Source organism: Chlorocebus sabaeus, chromosome 10 (assembly GCF_047675955.1).
Source record: "Chlorocebus sabaeus isolate Y175 chromosome 10, mChlSab1.0.hap1, whole genome shotgun sequence".
Classification (NCBI taxonomy): domain Eukaryota; kingdom Metazoa; phylum Chordata; class Mammalia; order Primates; family Cercopithecidae; genus Chlorocebus; species Chlorocebus sabaeus.
In genome coordinates, this window is record NC_132913.1 from 61,258,598 (window position 1) to 61,276,731 (window position 18,134).

The window sequence follows — 18,134 nt, forward strand, 5'->3', positions numbered from 1 at the left end:
TACAAAATTAGCCAGGCATGGTGGCACATGCCTGTAATCCCAGCTACTTGGGAGGCTGAGGCAGGAGAATTGCTTGAACCTGGGAGGCAGAGGTTGCAGTGAGCCAAGACCCCAAGACCATGCCACTGCACTCCAGCCTGGGCAACAAGAGCAAAAAAAAAAAAAAAAAAAAGACATAAAGTGCTAGCAGAAAGAAAAGGGAAATATTTAAGGTGATGGATATCCCCAAGTACATGGATTCAATCTTTACAAATTATATGAATGTAATAAATTATCACATGTAATAAGTTGTTTCACTTCGAAACAATATACATCTATTATGCATCTATAAAAAAGTGAATCCCTTGGAAACAACCTAATTATCCATCAGCTGATGAATGGATAAACAAATTGTGTTATATCTATATAATGGAATATTCTTCAGCCATAAAAAGGAATGAAGTAAAAATATATGCTACAACATGGGTGAACCTTAAAAACATTATGCTAAATGAAAGATGTCAGACACAAAAGGCCACATGTTATATCATTCCATATATGTGAAATGTCCAAAAAAGGCAAATCCTTATAGACAGAAAGCAGATTACTAATTGCTAGGGTCTGTGGGTGCAGAGGGGATGTTTAACTGGTGCAGAGGTTTCTGTAGGGGTGATTAAGGTGTTCACAGATTATACAGTGATGATGATTGTACATCATTGGGAATGTGCTAAATGCCACTGAATTGTATACTTTAAAATTATTAGAATGTTGAATTTTATAGTATATGGATTTTACCACAATAAAAAATGCACCTTGTTTTGTTGGGGAAAAAAAAACAAACTAATCCTTGCTTTCTGTCTCTTCTTCCTGGATGAGGTCATCCATACCCACAGCTGCTGGTGCTGCTTCTTTTATTTATTTTTTTTTCAGACAGTCTCATTCTGTCACCCAGGCTGGAGTGCAGTGGCGTGATCTCGGCTCACTGCAACTGCCTCCCAGGTCCAAGCAATTCTACAGCCTCGGCCTCCTGAGTAGCTGAGACTGCAGGCGTAAATCACCATGCCCGGCCATTTTTGTATTTGTAGTAGAGTCAGGGTTTCACCATGTTGGCCAGGCTGGTCTCAAACTTCTGACCTCAAGTGATCTGCCCGCCTAGGCCTCCCAAAGTGCTGGGATTACAAGTGCCCACAGCTTCTTTTTATCATATGGACACTAAGACTCAGATCAGTTTCTCAAGCCCATCCATCTGTCCTGAACTCTAGGTCATGGTCTTCAAAGACTAGACATCTCCAAAAGGGTATCCCACAGATCCCTCCAACTCTTCATGTGAATAGCAGAATGCATCAGCTTGACTCCAAATCCACTCTTCCTCCCCATTCCTATCTTTGTTTATGATATCTGTCACTTGTGTTAGAAACCCAGGAGTCATAAGCTCCTCTTCTTCTTACATCCCCCACATCGGGTCAGCCATCAAGTTTGATCTAGGTAGTCCATTATCTCCTCTTTGCTTCCACAAACTACTTTGGTTTAGTTCATCCCTCAACTGGACCATGCAGTCAGTAGTAACATCACTGGCCTCCTGCCTCCACTTGCCTGCCTCCACCCCACAGACTCTTGAGTCATTTAACAACCTCCATCCCTTCTTTCCCCAGCCACCTTGCCTTCTATCCTCTTGGACATCGGGAATCCTAATGTTTGTCAGTGGGAACAGACATGCCCCTTAGTGTTAGAAGGCCTTGCCACCAGTGTCATTGTCTTATTTTGGAGGAAACCAAGAGCCTGGTTTTCTCCTGTAGGCCCACATTGTCCATTCTGTTCCTGTTCCCAGCCAGGTCACAGTAGATTTTTCCAAATAGAGAGAGGAGACCCCACGCAGCCATTGGCAGAGGTCAAGTGGCATTTCTCAGTGTCATCAGAGCCCTGTGGCTCCATGGATATCACTGGTTAGGAGGAGGTGAAATTGGGCATTCATGTTTTGAAGTGAATTTATTAAAAGAAAAATGTTAAACAAATAATAACCCATAGGGTTTTTGGATAAAGCAAAACCTGAGGGTTGTTCACAAATGACTGCATTTGTGGAAATGTTTGTCAAATGAATTGCTCAAATCAGCTTCAAGGGGGCAGGGCACAGTGGGGATGAGGAAGGCAGAAAAGAGTGAGATGAAAGGGAAAGGGACTCTGCTCCTGAGCCCGGAGGACCTTCCCCCCTACACTCCTCCTTGAGGGCAGCTTTGGCTGCATTTTCACCCCAATAATAAGAAAATCCCAATCAGGCACAGTGGCTCGCACTGTTAATCCCAGTACTTTGGGAGGCTGAGGCAGGAGTATTGCGTGAGCCCAGGAGTTCAAGACCAGTCTGGGCAACATATGGAGACTCTGTATGTGCAATTTAAAAAAAAAAAAAAAAAAAAAAAAAAAAAGCCAGGTGTGGTCCCAGCTACTCATGAGGCTGAGGTAGGGGGATTGCGTGAGCCCAGGAAGTCGAGGCTGTGGTGAGCCATGGTTGTACCACTGCACTCCAGTCTGAGTGACAGAGCAAGACTCTGTCTCCAAAAAAAAAAAAAGGAAAAGAAAAAGAAAATCCCAACATTCCCAACAAGAAAACTCATTGGGGCTTTCAGTGGGAGGGAGAGGGTTTTCATGACACTCTCCTGCAATTAAGAGAGAGCAGGAATTGCCTTTGGATGCTTGACTCTTTGTGCACAGAGGAGAGGCCACAACTGTCACCCTGAGGCAACAAATTGCTGACTTAATTACCTATTAATGTCCTGCAAATTGTAAGTCATTTGATATTTTCTCTAAGAAAACATCTCCAAATTGTCAGCAGTTTCCCCTGCGTCCTAATTATTGTGTCACTAACTGTGTTGGTTCCATTTCTTTTTTCCACAAGATGGGTCCCTCAGCATTGGCTGATCATAGTTATCATTTTTTAATGGCCAAATTTGATGGATTTACAAAGAGTTTCCCCAAAGGTGCTGGCCGTTTGGGCCTCATGCATCAGTGTGAGACAAATGTGAATTGAGTAATTCCATCACAGCCATTTGTCAACACCTCCGAGGAGAAAATGTCAGCAGCACATGATGGCAATCAAACTAGTTATGAATTTGAATTTGGCTGTTCTCCTTCCTCCTCAGGAGAAAGGATGTATGATCTGAACCATCTATTACCTTTACATTTCATAGTTCCCTTTTAAAACCACATACATATTCTACTATACTGCTTGGTCCACCAACCAAGGGTAGGATAACACCAAAGGAGCCAGAGATTTAGCCTGCAAGAATAATAATCACAGGCCTGATGGGGTGGCTCACACCTGTAATCCCAGCACTTTGGGAGGCTGATGTGGGCGGATCACTCAAGGACAGAAGTCCGAGATCAGCCTGGCCACCATAATGAAACCTCATCTCTACTAAAAATACAAAAATTAGCCAGGTGTGGTGGTGCATGCTTGTAATCCCAGCTACTTCAGAGGCTGAGGTAGGAGGATCACTTGAACCTGGGAGGCAGAGGTTGCAGTGAGGTGAGATCATGCCACTGCACTCAGCCTGGGCAACAGAGTGAGACTCCATCTCAATAATAATAATTACAAAAACAGTAACAGGTAACAGTTAACAAGTGCTTCCTATACGCTAGACCCTGTTCCAAGTGCTTTGTGTATATTGACTCATTTAATCCTCCAAAAACTCTATGTGATTATCCCCATTTTACAGATGAGAAACAGGCACAGGGAGTTTTACTAAGATTGCAGAACGAAGCAGTCTGCCTCCAGAGTCCAGGCCCTTAAAACCAATCACCTGGACCAGAAGCAGTTGTATCTTCATTATCGTCAACACGTATTAGATACTTATGATGGGCATGTGACCTGCTTCACATGCACTTAATCCTCGCAAGAACCCCATAAGGAAGGAGTATTGTCATTTTCCGTTTTACAGACAAGAACACTTAGACTGACATAGAATAACTTGCCCAAAGTCACATACCTCCTATGTGCCAGGGCAGGGACAATGGGCCTGTCAGACTCTTCACCACTGTGAGAGCTGTCCTGGTAAGGAAAGGATTCTGATCCTGGCAGAGCAGCAGGCCCTAACTAAAATCACTAGTATATCAGCAGGGAAGTCTGCAATGCACCGAGAGGCCCTCTGAGAAAGGGTGGATAATAGGGCTGGGGCAGCTGGGGCAGAAAATACACAGTGAGCTTGGAGCATTTGACAGAAAGTAAAGGAGTGCTCAAAACAAACACCAACCAGAGCAAAATGCAAAAAAGGAGGAAGCCATGTCAAAAAGGACACAGGAGCAAGCCCAAAAAGCTTGCAGAGTCATAAACAGAAACCAATTGAGCAATAAAAAAAACAGTACCGGATTCTAACCCAAAGAATAAAATACATCTCCGTAGTGCATACTGATATAAAGAAACGATTGAATGAACAAATAAACGAGTAGAAGAGAGAAACCGTCCTTACAGGATTCCAAATGATGAAGGTAGAAGGCACGAGGGAAGTAGAAAATCACCATTTGAACACCATAGTAGTAACTGCTGCAGCAAAGATTCACTGATGAATGCTAAAATTAGTGGGTGAAACTTTAAGCAGAAATAGAATCTTTGTATAGCCTCAAAGTATCTACCCAAAAACATTAATTAGTCACTGTGGTGGTTTTAACGTATGTCCACAAATTCTTTGATACTCCTTCCTCTAGAAAAGGAGCTTAATTCCTTTCCCCTTGAGTATGGGCTGGACTTAGTGACTTACTTCTGACAAATGGAGTATTGAAAAAGAAAATTAGTAACTTCATAGTGGCAAAACCTGGCGGACACCTCCTTAACCAAGTGATCAAGCTTAACGTCACCTGTAATCTTTCAGGCTGATACCATGTCCCCCAATATGATGTCATGAGAAAGGCACTTCCCCTAGTGATATTCTTCCCCAAAATTCATAAGAAAACATCAGTCAATCTCAAACTGAAAGACATTCTACAGTACACCTGACCATAACTTTTAAAAGTGTCAAGGTCATGAAAAACAAAGAAAGCCTTTAAAACTGTTGCATATTGGTGAAGACTAAGGAGACGTGACAACTCAATACAATGTGGGACCCTGGATTGGATTCTAGGACAGAGAAAAAGGATATGAGTGGGGAAATTGGTGAACTCTGAATGAAGTCTGTAGTTTAGCTAATAGTTCTGTATTAATGTTAATCTCTCAGTTTTGATAACTGTACCATGGTTATGTAAGATACTACCTTTAGGTGAAGCTGGGTGAAGGATATAAGGGAGTGCTCTGGGGTGGCTTTGTGGAGGGGAATGCCCAGAAGTTGAGAGACCAGAGGTGAGGCTCAGTGGCTCATGCCTCTAATCGCAACACTGTGGGAGGCTGTGGTGGGAGGATCACTTGAGCTCAGGAGTTCAAAAGCAGCCTGGGCAACAAAGTGAGACCCATCTCTAAATAAAAATAAAAATAAAAATAAAAAATTAGCCAGGCATGGTGGCATGCACTTGTAGTCCCAGCTACTTGGAGCTGAGGTGGGAGGATCACTTGAGCCCCGGAGGCTGCAGTGAGCTATGATCACATCACTGCACTCCAACCTGAGAGGCAGAACAAGATCTTCTCTCAAAAGAAAATTTTCAGCAGCCTCCTACCTAAAGCACAACCTCCTACCTAAGCCCCTGTGCTTTAGGTAGGAGGCTGATGAAACCACCTTGCCTTTGTTGATTGCTTTGTAACTATGCAGTGCTTCCTTTTTTCCCTCACTAGACTGGACTCACTCACCACAGTTCTGTGATTTTTCTCTATTAGTTTCTGAAGACCTGGAAGAGAATTAGAGAAAACAGGCAGCAGAGTTAGGAAGTGGCAGAGTAGGCAAGGAGACAGGTTCAGTTGATGGTATAAACTAAGAAAATCAGAATAAAATATGGATTTTAGGTAATAAACATCATTATTTGTTCATTAACTGCAACATACATACCATGCTCATGTGAGATATTAGTTATAGGGGAAGCTGGGCCAGGTGTGGTGGCTCACCCCTGTAATACCAGCACTTTGGGAGGCTGAGGCAGATGGATCACTTGAGGTCAGGAGTTCAAGACCAGCCTGGCCAACATGGCAAAAAACCTGTCTCTACTAAAAATACAAAAAATTAGCCAGGTGTGGTGGCGGGTGCCTGTATTCCTATCTACTCGGGAGACTGAGACAGGAGAATTGCCTGAACCCAGGAGGCGGACGTTGCATTGAACTGAGATCATGCCATTGCACTGCAGCCTGGGCAACACAGTGAGACTCTGTCTAAAAAACAATAATAATAACAGGGGAAGCTGGGGTGAGGTATATAGGAACTCTCTCTGCAATGTTTTCAGTTTTTCTGTAAAATTAAAACTATTCTAAAAAATAAAGTCTATTTAACATAAAAAACAAAAAACATTCCTGTCTATGCTCCCAACGTGAACAGAGCACAGAGACTCAGGTTCAGCAGAGTGGCCCTGGTTTGGCTCTAAGGCACTTGTGAGAGTGCCCAGAAAGAGAGAATGTGACATGTGGCAGAAAGCAGAGCCACAGAGATGACAGAAGGGCCTGGGGAAGGGGACAGAATGCTATAGGAAGACAGGAGAAGGAGGGGTCGGGAGGATGGCAGTGAGAGAGCCCCTGTGCTTCAGGCCATTTCTTTCGCTAGTTGCCCTTCCCGCAAGACCCCTCTACCCCAAACTCTACTCCCACCCTGCTGGTCTAGACTGCATGATTTTGCCACGTACCTCCACTCCTCTCCACCCGGCCTCTGGCTTCCCTGGGGCTGGGCCAGTGGGAGGCCAGGGAGGGGAGTGGGATGAGAGGACTTAGGCCCCTCCCCCACCAGTTTGCCTCCAGGGCCGCCTCTCTTGCAGGGGCGTTGCTCCTGTCAGGCAGCCCCTCCCTGGCTCTTCTCACTGGTGCCCTGGCTGGGAACTGGAGCTGTGCTTGCCCCTGCAGGCCTGGCCACGGCGATGGTTCCTGCAGTGAGGACTGCACCATGCCTTGTTTCCCTGATCTCTGCCCACATCTTAGTAAATCCTCCCATTATTAAACACTTCTCAGTTACTCAATTGAGTACGTCATCGGTTCCCCCCCCGGGACTGCAATGGACAGAAAAAAAGGTGACTCACTTATGGTGTTTGTTTAGTGTTCATCTTCCCCTTTAGAACAGAAACTCCACGAGGGCAGAGATTTTCTATGCTTCGCTCATTGTCACTGCCGTGGCACTCCATAAATACTTGTGAGATGAATGAGTGAATGCTGATCCGCAGTGTCTCATATGGCAGTCACTAACACGAAATGTGGCTAGTGAGACTGAAACACTGAATTTTAAATGATAATCTACAGAGCTACCTGTGGCTAATGGCTACAGTCTCCTCTCTAAGGGGATCTCCTGCACTTAGGCAATTTCCTAGCTATTTAAGTCTATTCCGCCCCAAAAGGGGTTAAGAGAGTTGCTCAAGGCTGAGGCAGGGAAAGTAACTAAATCACTAGCTGTTTCCCTCACCCTAGGGAACTGGGCTGCTGAGTTTTCTGGCTTCTCTCTGGGCAGGCAAGCTCAAGAATGTGTGCCTTGCTTTGGGAAATTTGCATTTTAATTTCCCTGCAAACTTTCTCTTTCTTGGATAACTGTGCTCACCAGGCCTTTAAAAACTTGCAGCTTATAAGAGCTCTGGCCCCGAGCCAGGGGAGTCTCCAGCTGCTGACTGACCCTGCCTGGAAAGTCAACTTGGAAGAGCCAGAAATGTCCTAATCCTCTTCCAAACCGCCTAAGCAGGTTTATCCAGTGACCTGTAAAACCAAATTAGTAAAGGGACACTTTAATTCCAGCTCGTTAGAGAGCTTCTAAAATCGTTGAGAAAGCCAACACAGCAAATTCTGCGCTGGGGGGCTGAGAAATGCATCCCATTTTCAGAAGAAGATGTCCTTGCTTTCTCGTGGTTTCTCTCACCCACGCAGTTCAACACACAGAAAACCTTTACAGGCATCTTCAGTGAAGGTGGGAAGCGGTTCTTGAGAAGGAGAAAATACGGTGGCCCAGCAAGGTCAACTAATTTTCCTCAAGTTCTGCCAAGTCCAGTCCCAGCTCTGGTCTCCTGACTCTGGCAGGGGGAACATTTGCACTGTTCTTGTTCCTTACCCAGGGAGCTGGCCTATTGCACAACCTCAGGAAACAGCCCCTGTGCAGTCCTGGCCCACAGAGCGGACATGTTCTGGTTTTTATTCAGCAGCTTTTTTATAAAGTGTGTTTTCCTTTCCCATCATGTCATCTGGAAGCAATTCCTCCCAACAGCTGGATTTGCTTTCACAATTGGTAAACACGGCACATGGAAGGCCGGGGACGATGCGGAGCTCCCCGGAGGAGCCTTGTTCCCACCGGCTTGGCTCGCCTTCTGAAGCTTATCGTGGGTCCCCGCACAAGCCTCATCAAAATCGAGGGCGTCCTCCAGCAGGCGACCCACATTGCATTCCCCGCTTCAGAGGGTCAACGTGTTCTTCGGGGAAGAAATTTTCTGAATGCTTTGCAGATAAAATTGATCAGATGCAGGCCGGATTGCCAGCTGCCAGGGCCGCGTGCGCCTGTGGAGGCCCCACCAGCGTGGGGCACCAGCGCCTCGGGGGTCGCAGGAGGCCTCTCTCCGCACCGCCGCCACCAAAGCCAGTAAGAGAGGACAAAAGCCCAAAGAGCACTGACTGAGCCTTCAAGGAAGATGAATGTCTCCCCAAAAGTGCTCCTCGGGGACAAGTTTCCACGCAGATGCAACCGGAACGCCGGCCAGGCTCCGGAAGGCGAGGCCCAGAGCGCAGGGGCCTCCAAGCGCGGGCTCAGCCTGTCGCCTCCGCAGCCAGGGCCCGGGAGGCCGCTCTTCCGGGGTCACGAACACGGCGCATTCTGAGCCTAGAGGCCCAGGGCACAGTGTGAGCCGGAGTAACGTGTAGGGGACACAGCCCAGGCCCCAGGCACTCCCTCCTGTCGCGGAAGAAATGCTGTTCTTTGATCAACGTTTCTAATGTGGGGAAACCAGCCGAGCACGTGGCTGAACTCTCGTTCAGGGAGCACGGAGTGCTGGTGAGCGCCTGCCCGGATGCACGCAGACGCTGCTGGCCAGGCTGAGGTGGGTTGCAGAGGCTTCTTTCCATGCACCACCAACCCTGTGGGCAGCCAGGGCCTAACTCTCATGAAGGGGCCTTCCCAGGGGGCAAAGTGGGCCCCTGACTGCAACGTTTTCTGGGCAGAGATAGGCATCCTTCCCACTGGACAAACAGAAGGAGACCGTCAAGAGGAGAGGCTCATCAGAGGACCCTGGTGAGGGCGACGCCCAGCTCCTCAGCACAAGTCTGTGCTGCTTCAGTGGAGCCGGTTTGCCTTGGCCCAGCGCGTGTGGAGTGCGTCCCTTCTAGCTCCCTCTGTCCTGTGGGCCCTCCTCTCTCTCCCTCCAGCCTGGTGGGAGCTTTATTCTTGTCGGGGGCCAGAGGACAGAAACTACATCATACATTTTCCCGTGCATCATGCTATCTTGCCTGGAATTTGGAAAATCTGTGAGTTTCTGGTTTTTCCATGGCAAGGCTCATTCCTCCAGACCTTAGTCACTCTGCTCTGGCTGCCTGGACTGCTAGGGAGGGGCCTCAGGGTGCACCTGGAGAAATTCACTGGGGCTCAGGTCAGAGGGATGGGTGAGTGAGAGCAACCCCTTCCTTAATACTTCAAAATGGCCCTCTAGCTTAAAGAGACCGAAGCCATGTAACAACCAAATGCAATGTTTTGGCCGTGTTTGGATCCTGATTCAAACAAACCAACTGTAAGAAGAGATTTGGGGACAATCAGGAAGATTTGAATTGGTACTGTGTAGTAGAAAACAGCAAAGAATTATTGTTAATTTTGATATGTGCGATAATGGTGTGGTGGTTATAGAAGAAAACATCCTTATCTTTTAAATGGTGTTTGTTGAAGTATTTAAGGGTGAAATATGATGTCTGGAGTTTGTTTTCAAATACAAAGAAAAAAAAAGATGAACCAAACATGCCAAGGTGTTAATGGTTAAATCTAGATGATGGCTATATGGGATTCTTTTATACTATTCTCTTTTTTTTTTTTTTTTTTTTGAGACAGAGTTTTGCTCTGTCACCCAGGCTGGAGTGCGGGTGGTGCGATCTCAGCTCACTGCAACCTCCGCCTCCTGGGTTCAAGTGATTCTCCTGCCTCATGCTCCTGAGTAGCTAGGACTACAGGCGCCTGCCACCATGCCCGGCTAATTTTTGTATTTTTAGTAGAGACAGGGTTTCACCATGTTGGTCAGGCTGGTCTCGAACTCCTGACCTCAGGTGATCCACCCACCTCTGCCTACCAAAGTGCTGGGATTACAAGTGTGAGCCACTGCACCTGGCCAATTCCCTCCACTTTTATGCACATTGAAAATTTTTTTATATTAAAGAGTTTAAAATATAGGCTCCTCTGGGCACATTGCCTGTGGGGTAGCCTGGCTGTGCAAGGAGCAGTAAATAAGTAAATAAAATAGACAATTTTATCAAAAACTCATAGAGGAGAACCAAATACACACTTACGCACCTGTTTTTTTGTTTTGTTTTGTTTTGTTTTGTTTTTGAGACGGAGTCTCGCTCTGTCGCCCAGGCTGGAGTGCAGTGGCCGGATCTCAGCTCACTGCAAGCTCTGCCTCCCGGGTTTACGCCATTCTCCTGCCTCAGCCTCCCAAGTAGCTGGGACTGCATGCACCTGTAAATTTACACATTGGTTACTCAATTCTGTATTTAGGTCCTTAATCTTCCCAGGGGTCAGCTCTCAGGTATAGCAGGAAAGTGACAAGGAAGGGCAGTCAACAATGACTCCTGGAAGCTTAAAAAAATTTTTTTGATATCTATTTATTTATCTATTTATGTATGTATTTATTTTTACCCTACTTGCCAGCTAATCCTACAAGCTTTGACCAGGGATTGCAGTACCACCCTGAGCCCCTCTGCCTGGCAAGAAGTGGGAAGGGAGCTTCTCACAGAATCCCAGATCTCAGCAGCTGTTAGGGCTGTGGCTTCCTCCTGCACAGGCTACATTGCTGCAGGAGTGGTTCAGGGGCCTGTGTGAAGGAAAGTAGGACACAGACCATATGCCACGGAGTCAGGACTCAGTAAAGTTCCTATTATCATAGCTTTGGATTTCTCCTGCTGCCCTCACCCCCACATTTCTACATTGTCCCATCAGTGTGCCACTGTCATCCTGCCCTGACTTATTCAGGACTTGAATCCAGGAATAATCCTATGCCAGTCCCCTTGCTAAACATCAGGTACACAGAAGGGCAGTGTAAAGACTATCCATTGGGGCAGTGGAGAAGCCTCCTGTTAGAAGAGTTAAAGCAGGGCCTGGCCCTGGCACCAACTTTCACCTCCCCATTCTAGGTCGGTCTGTGACCTTTAGGCTTATCCTGATCTTGGGAAGGATGAACTTCTTTGTTGTTTTCTTATCTCCTCTTTCTGGCCAGTAACATAGGCTTTTTTTTTTTCCCCCCCAGAAAGCCCCTTTTCCCCTTCTGCATTGAAATATGCTGGCTATTCTATTTTCCTTTATGTCCATGAGTAAAAGGTAAGTTCCTGATGTACTAGGCAATGTCTTGGCCCTTTCTTGGTACTGACCATAGCACCCAGCCCTCCAGCATGGAAAGGAAGGCCTCACGCATAAAGGTACAGAATGCCATTGCTGAGAATCTAACGGAGTGATTGCCAATATATGTCATAATAAAAGACTGCTCTTTCATAAATGAAAAATCATTTTTAAAAATCCTAATTATACTTCATCTGTTTGGCTCAATATTTAATATCCCTACAGTATTTTAAATGGGCTGTCTAATTTTGCTTTTTTTTCCTTTCTAATTATTTCTATCTTTGTTTCAATTGTAAGAAGTTAACAAGAACTACAAGTCTTGCCAATAGCATCCACACTTTCAGTTTTAAAATTTCTGCTCATTTTTTGGTGAGCAACAAGGCTATTGACACCACAGAACAGACGGGGGCTGACACTGCAGCAACCAAGCATAGTCGCACTGGTGTGATGTCACGAGACAACTGAGAAGTTTTGCTTATCCATGGGCACTCGAAAGTCCAAATTCAACCTACAGAAGGTGATTGAAGAGGGTTAAAGTACAAAGTTTGAAAACGTGGGTTGTTCACAAGCCAAATATATAGAAGTTGAAAATGTTGTCCAGCCCCACACAGAATGTAAGCACCTTGCAGGCAGGAACATTGTCCATTCTGTACATTGCTGTATCCCAGTGTCTAGAACAGGGGCTGGCTCATAGTAGATGTTTAATACTTACTGAAAGCAGCAACTGCCTATGCTTTGGAGTTGTTGTAGCCACTTGTCCCATTCTACCTTGTATTACCATTATTGTATTTTATTTCAAGACCAAAAGTTTTTGAAAGCAGAAATAAGTCTTCCCTCCTATTACATGTATCTCATTCACAACTAGGATTCAATCACTCTATAGTAAGTTATCTAATTTAGCCAATGATTAAATAATTTAGAAACGAAGTCCTAAATAGGTCATGAGGAAAGCGATGGCCCATGTGATAGAAATGGACAATTTCTGGAGCCCCTAGAAGACCTAAAGTAACTGTGTGGCAGGGAAGTAAATTTCCTGCCCCAGAAATCTGGCAAAAGAATTCACTTGAGGATTTAAGTCTCAGAAATAAAGACCCAAGGTAAGAGGCAGAGAAGGGGAGGTCTTTTTCAGGGCCTATAGATTAAGGGTATTTAGATACCAGTTAAGAAAGGGACCAGATGCCAGCCAGGTTTGTGCTTCAGCTTAACCATGTTCCTTGCAAAACTTGCTTATGGGAAGATCAGAAGCTCTGACGATCATTACTGAAGAGGATTCAGAGAAATTATCGCCTACTCCCGGTTGAAGAGAGAACAAGTCGTGGTCTTTTTTTGGTGTCAACCTCTATTGAAATGTGCTGTTGTCAAATCAAAAAGGGGACAGATTCGGAATTTTACAACTCTGATAAAAGTGAAATAAAAGGAAATCTGTATCATCTTAATCAAAGCATGTGCCACCTGAGTCGGCTCCCCGTCTCGTCCCTTGGCCTTGGTGACTCTCGTGTGCTGGAGGTTAAGGGTTTGTTAAAGAAGATGGGTTTTGATTAAGTGTCACATTTAGTGTGATGTGACATGCTCTTTATCATTGCAAGGGAAGATTGGGGGCCAAGGGGAGCTTTATAGCTAGTTCCCAATATAAATTAGGAGTCTTGGGGAATGGGTGCTTTGCAGTTGGCCTTGATCTTTCAAGGGCCCAATGAATGTGTGTATGTGAGAGTGTGCACGCATGTGTGTGTGTGTGTGTTTGGAGAGATAGCAGAAAAGTCAGTTTCCAGGTTCCTGCACTAATGGGCTGGTTACCCCCTCTTGGAGTTTGACTTGCAATTGTAACACAAGGCTCCAGTTCTAAATTTGTCCACATTCTTGATGTACCAGGCAGAGGTCTTCGTGCTTTTTACTCCTTTGGAATTTCAGGGTTGCCACTGCACAAATTTGAAGATAGAGAAGCAAGAGGAAGCATTCCAAGTGCTGAATGCCATTTCTAAAGAACCAGAGGCCATGGATGATGCCTCCCCTGACTTTACCCAGAGAAAGAAAATGTACAAATTCCCTTCAAATCTAAGGTGCACAGCACATCTGCAGACTCTGATTCTGGCTTAACTTGGAGGAGGGAGAGCACAGAGAAAGGGGTCAGAGGAAACACCCAGAGTGAGATGGAGTTCTCACGAGGAAGGGGAGGAGAGAATGGGGATTGAGGAATACATCCCAGAAGGACACTTCCACCCAATGGATTCCCTGCCTCCAACTTAATCTTCTCCAAATATCACTCACATGGAGTCTCTTCCCTGCTCGAAATCTTTCAATAGCCCTCTTTTTCCCTCCCATTGCCTACAAATGAAAATCCACACTCTCCATCCTGGCATTCGATGCCCACATCCTGAACACCACCAAATGAGACTTCTGTTCACTGCCCACAGAGTGACTTACTTGTTCCTGTCTTCAAGCACCCACTCATGTCGCTCCCCTGCCTGAAATGCCTTCCCCATTTCCCTCTCCTATGGAAAGGCCACCCATCTTCCTTAAGATGGAGTCACAGCCCACTGAGATCACTCCTTTTATTTATTCCAGAAATATCAATTGAGAGCCTACTAAGTGCCCAGAACTGCTCTGGGCACCTGGGATAGGACAGAGGACAAAACAGACAAAGCTGCCTGCCTTTGGGGAGCTTGCACTATTGCAGAAGGCGAGACTCTGATACTAAATGCTAAACGCAGTTCATCAGCAGGGTGACTTAGTAGCTGAGGTTGCTATGGAAAAAAGAACAAAACAGATCAGGGAAAGGGAGACCAGGAGCTTGGGCATCAGGGGGCAGAGACCGGTTGCAGTATTAATAAACATGGTTGGGCCCATCTCACTGAGGTGGAAGATTCTGGGGAGCTGAGAAGACAGCTGAGCCGATGCCTGGGGGAGGAGAGTTCTGGGCAGAGGGAGCATCTAGAGTAAGGATGTTCTCTGTCCACACAGAGTTGCCCTGTCCTCAAGAGGGATGGAGCACCCCGCCTTCTCTCCCTTCTCCTCACTTTTCTGCAGGCAGCAGGTCTCTGGAAAAGACGCCTGTGGACAAAGAAGATAGAAGAAGATCCATAAGGTTGACACTGAAGGGAAAGGACTCTAATGTTTGTTGTGGCATTAAGGCAGAGAAGTTAGAACAGTAATGGAGAAGTGCTCAGGTTTTTATTGTTCAAAGGTAATTTTTTTAAACATCAAATTTATAATAGTATTACCCAGCTATTGCCTCTTGATGCGGGAAAAAATGCCAACTACTCTTGGGAAATAGCCAACACCCCTTTGCTCCTTGAAACAGCTCCTCCCAGCTCAGTTCCTCCCTTCTGCTGACTCACCCATTGCCCTGCGGCTGGGTTTCCGCCCTCATCACTGAGACTTCACCAAAGCTTTCTAATGTCCATCTCCCAGGACAGAGTCCCAGCCCCATCCTTATGTGCAGGTTGTCTTGCCTTAATGTGGATTATGGAGCTGAGTCTCTGCTCCTTCACTTCCTCCCTGTGTGACCTTGGGTGAGTTACTCAGCCAGTTTGGGCCTTGATTCACTTATCCATTAAATGGGGTTTATCTTAACATCCTTCTGTGGCTCACTCCATGCAAAGCACTGGGCATAGGGCCTGGCCCACCATCAACCGCAAAGAGTGATCGGGTTGCCACTCTGACTCTGACTCCTGGGTTTCAGGCCTCCTATCGGAGCCTTCTTCCTCTTTTTTTTTTTTTTAGACAGAGTCTTGCTCTGTCACCCGGGCTGGAGTGCAATGGCGCAATCTCGGCTCACTGCAACCTCCACCTCTTGGATTCAAGCAATTCTCCTGCTTCAGCCTCTTGAGCAGCTGGGACTACGGGCACCTGCCACCACCCCCGGCTAATTTTTTGTATTTTAGTAGAGACAGAGTTTCACCATGTTGGCCAGGCTGGTCTCAAACTCCTGACCTCGTGATCCGCCCACCTCGGCCTCCCAAAGTGCTGGGATTACAGGCGTGAGCCACCGCGCCTTCCTCTCTTGCTGCTTGCAGCCTCTGCTCCCTCCCACCTTTCTGCCCATTCCGTAAGTGACAGCGAGGTTTCCCAGAACTGTGGCTTCTCTCCCTGCCCACACTTCCTACCTGGCCTCTTCACAGCCACAGTCAGGGCTTCAACCACCCCCATTTATACTAGTAGCCACCACCCCCACTTTCTCTATCCCAGCCCCTAGCCCAAGTTCCAGACTGATGGATCCACTTCGTGCGTGCGGAGCAGCACTCAATCTAAGTCTGTCTAGGCTGACCTCATTTCTGCCCCACCCTCACCTCCTCTTCCTGATCCCTGTATATCATTACCGCCCCTCCCTCCCAGCCTGTCATTCATTCTTTTAATCATCAACACTCTGGAATGTCTGTAAAGTTAAACAAAGATCTCTGGGATGTGGTCCCTACCCTCAGGGATCTCCCAGGGCAACAGACAGAGGCAGTAATTACAATTCAAAGAAGAAGGTGGCTTGACAAAAGGAAACATAGGCCTTAGGTGAGTGGCAACAGAGGGGCCTACATGGCCTAGGGGTTCAGGGGACTTCTCTAAGAGGGCTTGAGGAACCCAGGCAAGAAGTCAGCAGGAATGGCCCTGAATACATTCTTATTTTGGAGGACTCAGTTGCTTATTGCCTCAGGAAAGAAATAAGGACAGGTGGCTTACAGACCTCTCTGGGCCCCAGGCACTCTTACGTGTGGAGACCATTAAATGCATGCCTGTCCCACATCAAACAGTTGTTTTGTATTACTGTTTCTGAGAGATCTCTGATAACTTTGCTTTTTAAAGTTATCTTTCTGGCTAAAACCCCCCTAATCCCTGCTAATTTAATATGCGTTGCCTATACTTCTCTCAAGGCCGTGAATAGTCAGAAACCCTTGTACAGGAGAAAAACCTAACCCACAAATTGCTGTCAAATGTACTGAAATTTTTATGAAATCAAAAGTTAATAAGAGAGCTGACATAATGTACATTTTGTAGCCATTGAAATATTTGTTAATTTTAATTTTATACTTTTCTTCTTTTGGAGCTACCCCACCCCCACCCTCCACCTCCACACCACCCCTTGCTGCCGGGTTTCAAGTGTTTTAGTAGGACCCTGGCAAGTTTGTAGTCCTGGTGATGAGCTTAGGGAGGTTACTGGGTAACTAGGCCATCAGAACCAAGCCAGCATCCACCAGGATGGAGAGGACGGGCAGGACAGGTGGTATTTAAGAGATATTTAGGAGAGACACATTTAGGATAAGACTTAGTGAAAAATCAGAGTTGTGCAGAGAGGACTTCAGGGCGACTCTGAGAGTCTGGGTGACTGGTGGACCCATTCCCCAAAGACACAATGAAGGAGAAACAAATGGAGGGAAGAGAAATGGTTAATTTGGGGTGGGGCACATTAACTCCAAGACAGGCAACCAGTTTGCCTGAAGGACCCCCAAATGGAGACATCCAGGGGACTTTAGATGGATGGGTCTGGGGATGAGCAGAGCCAGGGTGAGTGGTAATCATGATATTAACAGTGGCTAACACATGCTCTTGGCTTAGGAAGGGCCAGCCCCTGCACTAAACACTTTGTCCTCTCAACAGCCCTTTGGGGTAGGTGCTGCTGCCATTTCCACATTACAGATGAGACAGAGCTGCAAGGAGGTGAAAGGAACTTGCCCAAGGCCACACGCAGATGTAGGTGGGGGCACTCTGCCCAAACTCTGAGCCACTTAATCTGGGAGATGGGAGGAATTAGGAGGTGCCCAAAGTCTTAGGAATACAAGTAAAGGTTAAAGTGTACGGAGACAAGAGATGATTCTGAGGGAACACCCAGTATTCTAGGAGAGTCTGTGGAGGAGCAGCAACTTGAGAAGGAAGGGGAGACCTGGACAGGGTTGGGTCCTGGATACCTCTGGGATGCCAGAAGGAGGGTGGCATAGCCATCATTGTGAGGAGCTGCCACAGTGGCACTGGATGTCCATTTGGCAAATTGGAGCTAAATTAGCAGGGCTCCAACTGAGGTTTGTGGGAATATTCAAAGGCAACCAAGTAGAGCAGGAATCAGGATGAGAGCTGAAAACTCACCAACATCCCTCTCCCTAAGCCGGGTACCACTCCCCACCAAGTCCCACATGAGCCAGAACAGAGCAATGGGGTGCAGGTTGGGGGGTGGGCAAACGATGGATGTAGAAGAAGTGTATCAAAGACTTGCCTTTCAAGTTGTTTGGCTAGAAGGAAAGGAGAGTGAAGGTGACGTCTAGAGAGGGAAGCAGGGTTGAACATTTCTCCCTGAACCGAAAGAGCCAGCAGACAGGGGAGGATGAATGAATGAACTGGGCACTGCGGTTACCTAGTGACCCAGCAGAACACTTTCCAACTGAGTCTTCCTTACAAACCACAGAACACTGAGCTCCCTACACCTTGCTTCAGGAGGGCTCTCAGGGTTGACAGTTTTTAGTCTCAGCCCTGCAGAAAGGAGACAGACAATCAGTTTGCTCCTAAATATCACTGGCTCCATTCAGCCTGGAATGGCGACATCAGACATCAAAGCACAGACTGCTGGGGTGT